Here is a 7,555-nt window from a genome sequence, read left to right as displayed (position 1 = left end):
AACCACTTGTCATTTCCTTCTGCTCCTCGTTGGGTTCGACACTCTTACGTATCGAAAGGACTATGATTGATCCCATATACTTGTGGGTCATCACTCACTGGGAGGCGAGCCAGCGGTTTGACCGCCGCCCGCCTCTCTCCCACTACTCCATATTAATGGCGCGCCCGAGCGGCCGCACCCCCCATCCCCGCCACACACACAATCCTCTCACTCCGCTTGCATCCTCGACACCGCTCTCAATACTCAAAGCCGTCAGTGTATGAGGATGCTGCTGAAGCGCCCCATCAGAGGGAGTGGCGACGTCGGGATGCTGAAGCACCAGACCACAGCATGGAGATGGAGACAGAGGTTGTCATCGCTGCCAGTGAGGCATCGCTGCACCCTAACATCGTCAACGGCATCAGGCTTCCACAGCCAGAGCAAGAGGTCCACACCGTGACTCCGGTGATGACTCGGGCGACGACTCCGACAACGACGGAGAACCGGTTAGTCATCTATACCCATTTATGTGTCAAATAGATCCTAGGGTTTCTCTGGTTACTCATGCGTCCTGCCTCCCCCTTTTTGGAACAGAAATCCTATGATTATGTTCTCCCAATCGATGAAATCTGAGTAAGTTTCATTAGATCCGTGTAGTGTATTGATTGTTGGAATGGTACAAGTGATAAGTGATTAGTTGTTTCATCTGTGCAAATGATTTCTGCTAATAATCGGACTAGGGTTAGTGTTCGTGCTAATAATTCCTAGCCAGGTCTTGACAATAGATTCTGAATGACCTATATATATGTTTGTGCCATTATTTTCTTCAAGCTTGGTTTGTACATAGATGATGACCCACAAGTGTAGGGGATCTATCGTTGAATTTTCGATAAGTAAGAGTGTCGAACCCAACGAGGAGCAGAAGGAAATGATAAGCGGTTTTCAGCAAGGTATTTTCTGCAAGCACTGAAATTATCGGTAACAGATAGTTTTGTGATAAGGTAATTTGTAACGAGTAAAAGGTAATGCAAGTAAATAAGGTGCAGTAAGATGGCCCAACCCTTTTTGTAGCAAAGGACAAGCCTGGACAAACTTTATATAAAGGAAAGCGCTTCTGAGGACACATGGGAATTATTGTCAAGCTAGTTTTCATCACATTCATATGATTCACGTTCCGTCCTTTGATAATTTGATATGTGGGTGGACCGGTGCTTGGGTACTGCCCTTACTTGGACAAGCATCCCACTTATGATTAACCCCCATTGCAAGCATCTGCAACTACAACAGAAGTATTAAGGTAAACCTAACCATAGCATGAAACATATGGATCCAAATCAGCCCCTTACGAAGCAACGCATAAACTAGGGTTTAAGCTTCTGTCACTCTAGCAACCCATCATCTACTTATTACTTCCCAATGCCTCCCTCTAGGCCCAAACAATGGTGAAGTGTCATGTAGTCGACGTTCACATGACACCACTAGAGGGATGACAACATACATCTCATCAAAATATCGAACTAATACCAAATTCACATGACTACTTATGGCAAGACTTCTCCCATGTCCTCAGGAACAACCGTAACTACTCACAAAGCATATTCATGTTCATAATCAGAGGGGTATTAATATTCATAATGGATCTGAACATATGATCTTCCACCAAGTAAACCAATTAGCATCAACAACAAGGAGTAATCAACACTACTAGCCACCCATAGGTACCAATCTGAGGTTTGGATACAAAGATTGGATACAAGAGATGAACTAGGGTTTGAGATGAGATGGTGTTGGTGAAGATGTTGATGGAGATTGACCCCCTCCCGATGAGAGGATTGTTGGTGATGATGATGGTGATGATTTCCCCCTCTCGGAGGGAAGTTTCCCCGGCAGAACAGCTCCGTCGGAGTCCTAGATTGCTTCCGCCAAGGTTCCGCCTCGTGGCGGCGGAGTTTCATCCCGTAAGCTTTCTTATGATTTTTTCCTCAACGAAAGACTCCATATAGCCAAAGATGGGCATCAGAGGGCCACCAGGGGGCCCACGAGGCAGGGGGCGCACCCAGGGGGTAGGGCGCGCCCCCCACCCTCGTGGACGGTGGGTGCCCCCCTCTGGTACTTCTTTCGCCCAATATTTTTTATATATTCTGAAAATAATTCCCGTGGAGTTTCAGGACTTTTGGAGATGTGTAGAATATGTCTGTAATATTTGCTCCTTTTCCAGCCCAGAATTCCAGCTGCTGGCATTCCCCCTCTTCATGTAAACCTTGTAAAATAAGAGAGAAAAGGCATAAGTATTGTGACATAATGTGTAATAACAGCCCGTAATACAATAAATATCGATATAAAAGCATGATGCAAAATGGACGTATCAACTCCCCCAAGCTTAGACCTCGTTTGTCCTCAAGCGAAAGCCGAAATCGAAAAATATGTCCACATGTTTAGAGATAGAGGTGTCAATAAACTAAAATACGGACATGAGGGCATCATGATCATTCTTAGAATAGCAACATATATATATATACACACACACACATAAACACTATTCTGATCACAACATGAACTTCCCGAGTAACGCGTCTGACCTTCCCCGAGTACTAGGTTGAACTTCAGCTAAAAGGTGTCCAAATGGGGCTTGTGATATACCGTTGGATAGCTATGGACATCAGTATCATGACCCAAGTTAAATTTTTGGCAAAATGTAAGCGGTTTAAGAGCAGTTTTGAAAACCGTTTTTTCTTCATACAAAAAACGTAAATCGTATTTTCGATCGCATTTTTAAACCGTTTATCGGAATGAGGCAAATAATATGGTGTTGGAAAGCTTCTGCAAAACCGCTCCTTCCATATGTTGAAAGTTTTCTCTAATTCCCTACGGTTAAAGAGTAATTCGGAAAATCGTAAAATTTCGCAAACCGAACAGCCGAGTTCATATTTTTGACGCCATTTCTAAACGGCTAATCCAATTGAGGCAAATAATATGGCGTTGGAAAGCTTATGAAAATGCGCTACTTTTTATGTGAAAAGTTTTTTATAATTGTGAATAGGTTAAAAGTAATTTAAAAAATGGTACAAGTTCCACCGACTTCGTATTTTCGAGCTAATTTTTTAACCTACGTCCAAATGCAGCAAATGATATGGCGTTGGAAAGCTTGAAGAAATGCGAAATTTTTTGTATATATTGTTTCTCCTAATTCATTACGGTTCTATGTCAGTTTTGAAAATGGTTAAAAACGTATTTTTGCCGTAATTTCTACAAACTTTATCGGAATGGGGCAAATAATATACCGCTGAAAAGCTACGGAAAATGTAAAACTTTTTCATGTTGATGGTTTTCTCTGAATCCTGGCCGTTTTCAAGTAATTTCGAAAATGGCGAGATCATTCGTTCTGCTTTTATCGCGAAACAGATTCTTCGAAAATGCACCGCGTGAAGAACCTGAACTTCTTGGCGCGTGTACCTGAACTTCACTCTGTTTTTCACGTGCTTTTTTTTGCTCGTAGATCTCCATCCACTGCTCGTAGCTCTTCATCCACTCACTGAAATTGACCAAGTGATACACCAATGGAAAGCTGTTGTAAACATGCAACTTTCCCGTGTTGATCATTTTTTCATACTCGCGACGATTTTAAAAGTTTTTCATCTAATATTCATTCAGTGTAGTAGGTGAACTTCTTGTTGTTTTCACGTTGAACTTCTGTGACGTATTTTTTTCATTTGTAATTTCCTCATCCATTCGTCAAGTGTTACACAAATGGTATTTCTTTTGTATAAACATCTCTCATAATATTTTTTTAACTTTCTCCGACGGAGGACTTCAACTTATATATCAACAAACTTTTACTCTTTGCTTTTTTATTCTTTTTAATACAAAATGCACACCGTGTAGTACGTGAACTTCTGGCAGTTATCAAGCTAAACTTCTCTTGGGTACGTGAAAATATCTGAGTTTTTTATGAATATTAATCTGAATTTTCTTATTCTTTTTTATGATATTTTGAAGCACTCTATTTTTAAAAGTTGAACTTCTTGTTATTTAACTTTTTAACTTCATGTTTCCATTCTTTAATAACGAGGAAAATCTGAGTTTTCTATAATCATCGAACTTCTCCATATTTTTAATTTGGACTTCTTGGTTTTATTTCTTAATCTTTTTAATGAAATTTGAAGCGCTCTATTTTTAAAAGTTGAACTTCTTGTTATTTTATTTTTGAACTTCTTGTTTCCATTTCTTTAATAACGAGGAAATTTGAGTTTTTTATAATCATCGAACTTCTCCATCTTTTTAATATGGACTTCCTGTTTTTTTTCTTATTATTTTTTATGAAATTTTGAAGCGCTCTGTTTTTAAAAGTTGAACTTCTTGTTATTTTATTTTTCAACTTCTTATTTTTCAAAATTGTTTGTCACTTCAAGTTCTAAAAAATCACAACTCTTTGATGTTTAACCTTGCCTTTTTAAATTTATTTTTGAACTTGCTGAGATAACACACTTGACCTTCTCGAACACAACATTTTGACCTTCGCAAAACATAAATTGAAAGCCAAATTTTTGACCTACAGAGCATGTACATGTATATATCTAATTTTTCTTTACACATGACCCATTGGGACTATCATATTTATAGGCAATGTAGTTTTGAGGCTAAGGGAGACCATCTCAGGAATACACAGGATGTGAGATCGCATACCCATGTTAATTTGCACCCCAAAAAATACACAGAAATCACACACCCCGTTCCTGAACTCTAACAATCTTCCTGCAACTTATGTGACCTTCTCCCTACCTCTATGGTGACCTTCTCCCCTCCTCTGTGGTGACCTTTAAGAAACCAGAAAAAATTGTTTTTTAATAAAACATTGAGCTTTTGTCTTGTTTCTTTAATTCAAACTTCTTGAATTGCCAAAGTTTTAATTTGTTGGTGTTTCTTTTTGTGTGACCTTCCTCGGATTTAAGATTTTGGTTTTTCATTTTTTGCGTACTTTTTCACACGTGTTTTGAAAGAACTACCGTGCCTGTAAGATTTTTTTTTGCTTTTTTGCTTTTGATTCTAAACTTCTATGTTTGATGTGTATTATGTTTGTTTTTGCCAAAAGCAAACTTTTTCTGTGACATTATTTAACAAAACATGAGCTTCCACCCAAATTATAAGTACTTTTTTCTCCTAAGCGGATTAGAAGTGCTCAACGTAGAGGGATTCACATAAGGAAGAGGTGCGAAAAGAAACATAACACATTGGACTTGAACACGGAATGAAGAAGATCAACACACTGGACCGCAGCCATACTAATTACTGCAGAAATTTGTTTTTTCCAAAAAAATTCACATACTAGATAGTTCCAATACATGACCTTTCCACACAATAATATGTGAACTTCTCGGAAGATAAATTTCATTGACCACTTTTCTACACACAGAACGTACATGAAGGAGGTTGAAGATGTGCACGTGGGATGCATCAACATGTGGGAAAGTTTATTATTACTAAATAGCACACGGAAATCAAACCCATTGGAAAGAGTTTTTGACCAAACTCAGAAGATACTTCAAGCATTCCTAGTATGGCCTTCGAACATGATTACAATGGTCAGCGGCTTGGTGATTTGCACTTCTGAAGAACAAAAAATAGAAATGATGTATCTGAAATACTACAACAAGTGTTAATTTTTTTCCAACGGTAATAAAGGTGAACTTCATGCTTTTTCGTTCTGAACTTGTCTTATGGTTTTTAGCACCTAATTGAACTCCTACGATTCATCATCTTGTATGTACTTGTTTTACTATAAAAGCTGAGAGAGATTTGATGTGTAGTACAGTGATGTATAGCAGTAGTAGAACTTGTCATATAGTACTGGTAGAACTTCACGGTGACCGACGTATAGCTATAGTAGAACTGGGCATACAACGGTAGTGAAACCAAAATGTCTTCCTTTATGTTGCATCAACAAGTTGATTAGAGAGAGAAGAGAGCAACTTCTGTGCGGAAAAGAAAACATCACCAGCGAGTAGCAGGTGCTGCATGCACGTGAGGTTAGTAGCAACAGAGAGAGTGGTGAACATGCGTCCCAGGGGACACACACGCACCCAGCACACCACACTGAAACACGCACGAACGAACCGTAGAAGAACTTCAGCAAAGGATTCTGAAATCTGAACTTGGCACAAAATCATAGTAGAACGTCACAAAAATGTTTCTAAAATCTGAACTTGGCATGTAGGCTGTAGCCATACTATAATTTCCTCAACATCTGCACTAGCACTAGCATCTGCACATATCTAAAGCCATAGTAAAACATATCTCAAGTCTGAACCAAAGAGAGATTGCATTTTCCTGCTGCATCAGCACAAAAATTCGAACACATGGTTGAGAGCAATCAGAGAGCGAACCACATAGCTCCACTACCAGTATAATATGGCGTCTATTTTTTGGAGCCTCTAATATGAGCAAGAAGGCGTAGGGGTTGTGTAGTTCAGATCTGCTCCATGGGGAAGAAATACATTGATAGAAAAAGTAGTACAGGAGGATCCTAGCCCTCTGCCTGCGTCCAGCCCGTCTCCCTCGCGTGCTGTGCCTGATGGAGTCTAGGAGCAGCGCGAGAGAAAGAGAGCGTGGCCACCCCCGACCACCACCAACTTCTACTGCTGCTACCGCGAGCAGTGTTTCATGCTCGACGCAGACGGAGAGGGCCGCAGTAGCAGGTCCCCCATGGTGAAGGTCATCTGCGGGGCTCCATGGAAATGGGGATCTTCTCCCCATCGCATTAGGAAGGAGAGACAGGACCTGTTGCCGGCGGCAAAGCGCGGGTGGAAGGCAGGGGGTGGCGGCGGGATGCGATCTTGGGAGGGAGGGTGATGGCGGCAGGCGCGCAGGGTATGGGGAGGAAGGCGATGGCGGGAGGCGCACCGTGGCTGGAGGTGCGGTGGTGGGAGGCGTGCCAGAGTAGGACGCGGTTGCGCATGCTGACGGTGGATCTAGTCGCGGGGGCGGCACGGCGGCCAGAACCAGATGCGGGGGCGGCGCGGCGGCAAGACCCGGGCGCGGGTGGCACCGAGGCTAGATCCAGGCGATGGGGCGGTGCGACGAAGCCAGGGCGGCGGGGATGGGGCAGAGGTGGTGCGGGAGGTGGGGGAGGTTGGGAAGGTCGTGGTGGGATGGTCGAACGCATCTGATGGACCGGCTAGGTTTATTCTAGTTTCTGTTTTCAGGAGTTCGGGAAGAGCCGTCGGGCCCTTATAGGGCCGACTGTGATCAGAATAACTATTCTAATCCTGGGATTAGAATAGTGTTGTCCTATATATATATATATTGTCATATGATCTCTTATGCTAAAGTAACAATTCATTCACATACTCAAGTATGAATCAGAAACTTCATTGAAAACTAACAAACTGTAATCTCAGTCATTGGAGCAATTGCAATTTATCATAACATAGGAAAGAGTCAATATAAGAGCTTCTCAGCAAGTCCACATACTCAACCATCATTTAGTCTGTCACAATTGCTAACACTCACGCGATATTTATGGTTATGAAGTTTTAATCGGACATAGAGAAAGATAGGGGCTTATAGTTTTGCCTCCCAA

The sequence above is a fragment of the Triticum dicoccoides genome, chromosome 3A (assembly GCF_002162155.2).
Source record: "Triticum dicoccoides isolate Atlit2015 ecotype Zavitan chromosome 3A, WEW_v2.0, whole genome shotgun sequence".
In the NCBI taxonomy this organism is placed as follows: domain Eukaryota; kingdom Viridiplantae; phylum Streptophyta; class Magnoliopsida; order Poales; family Poaceae; genus Triticum; species Triticum dicoccoides.
This window is presented reverse-complemented; position numbering follows the sequence as displayed.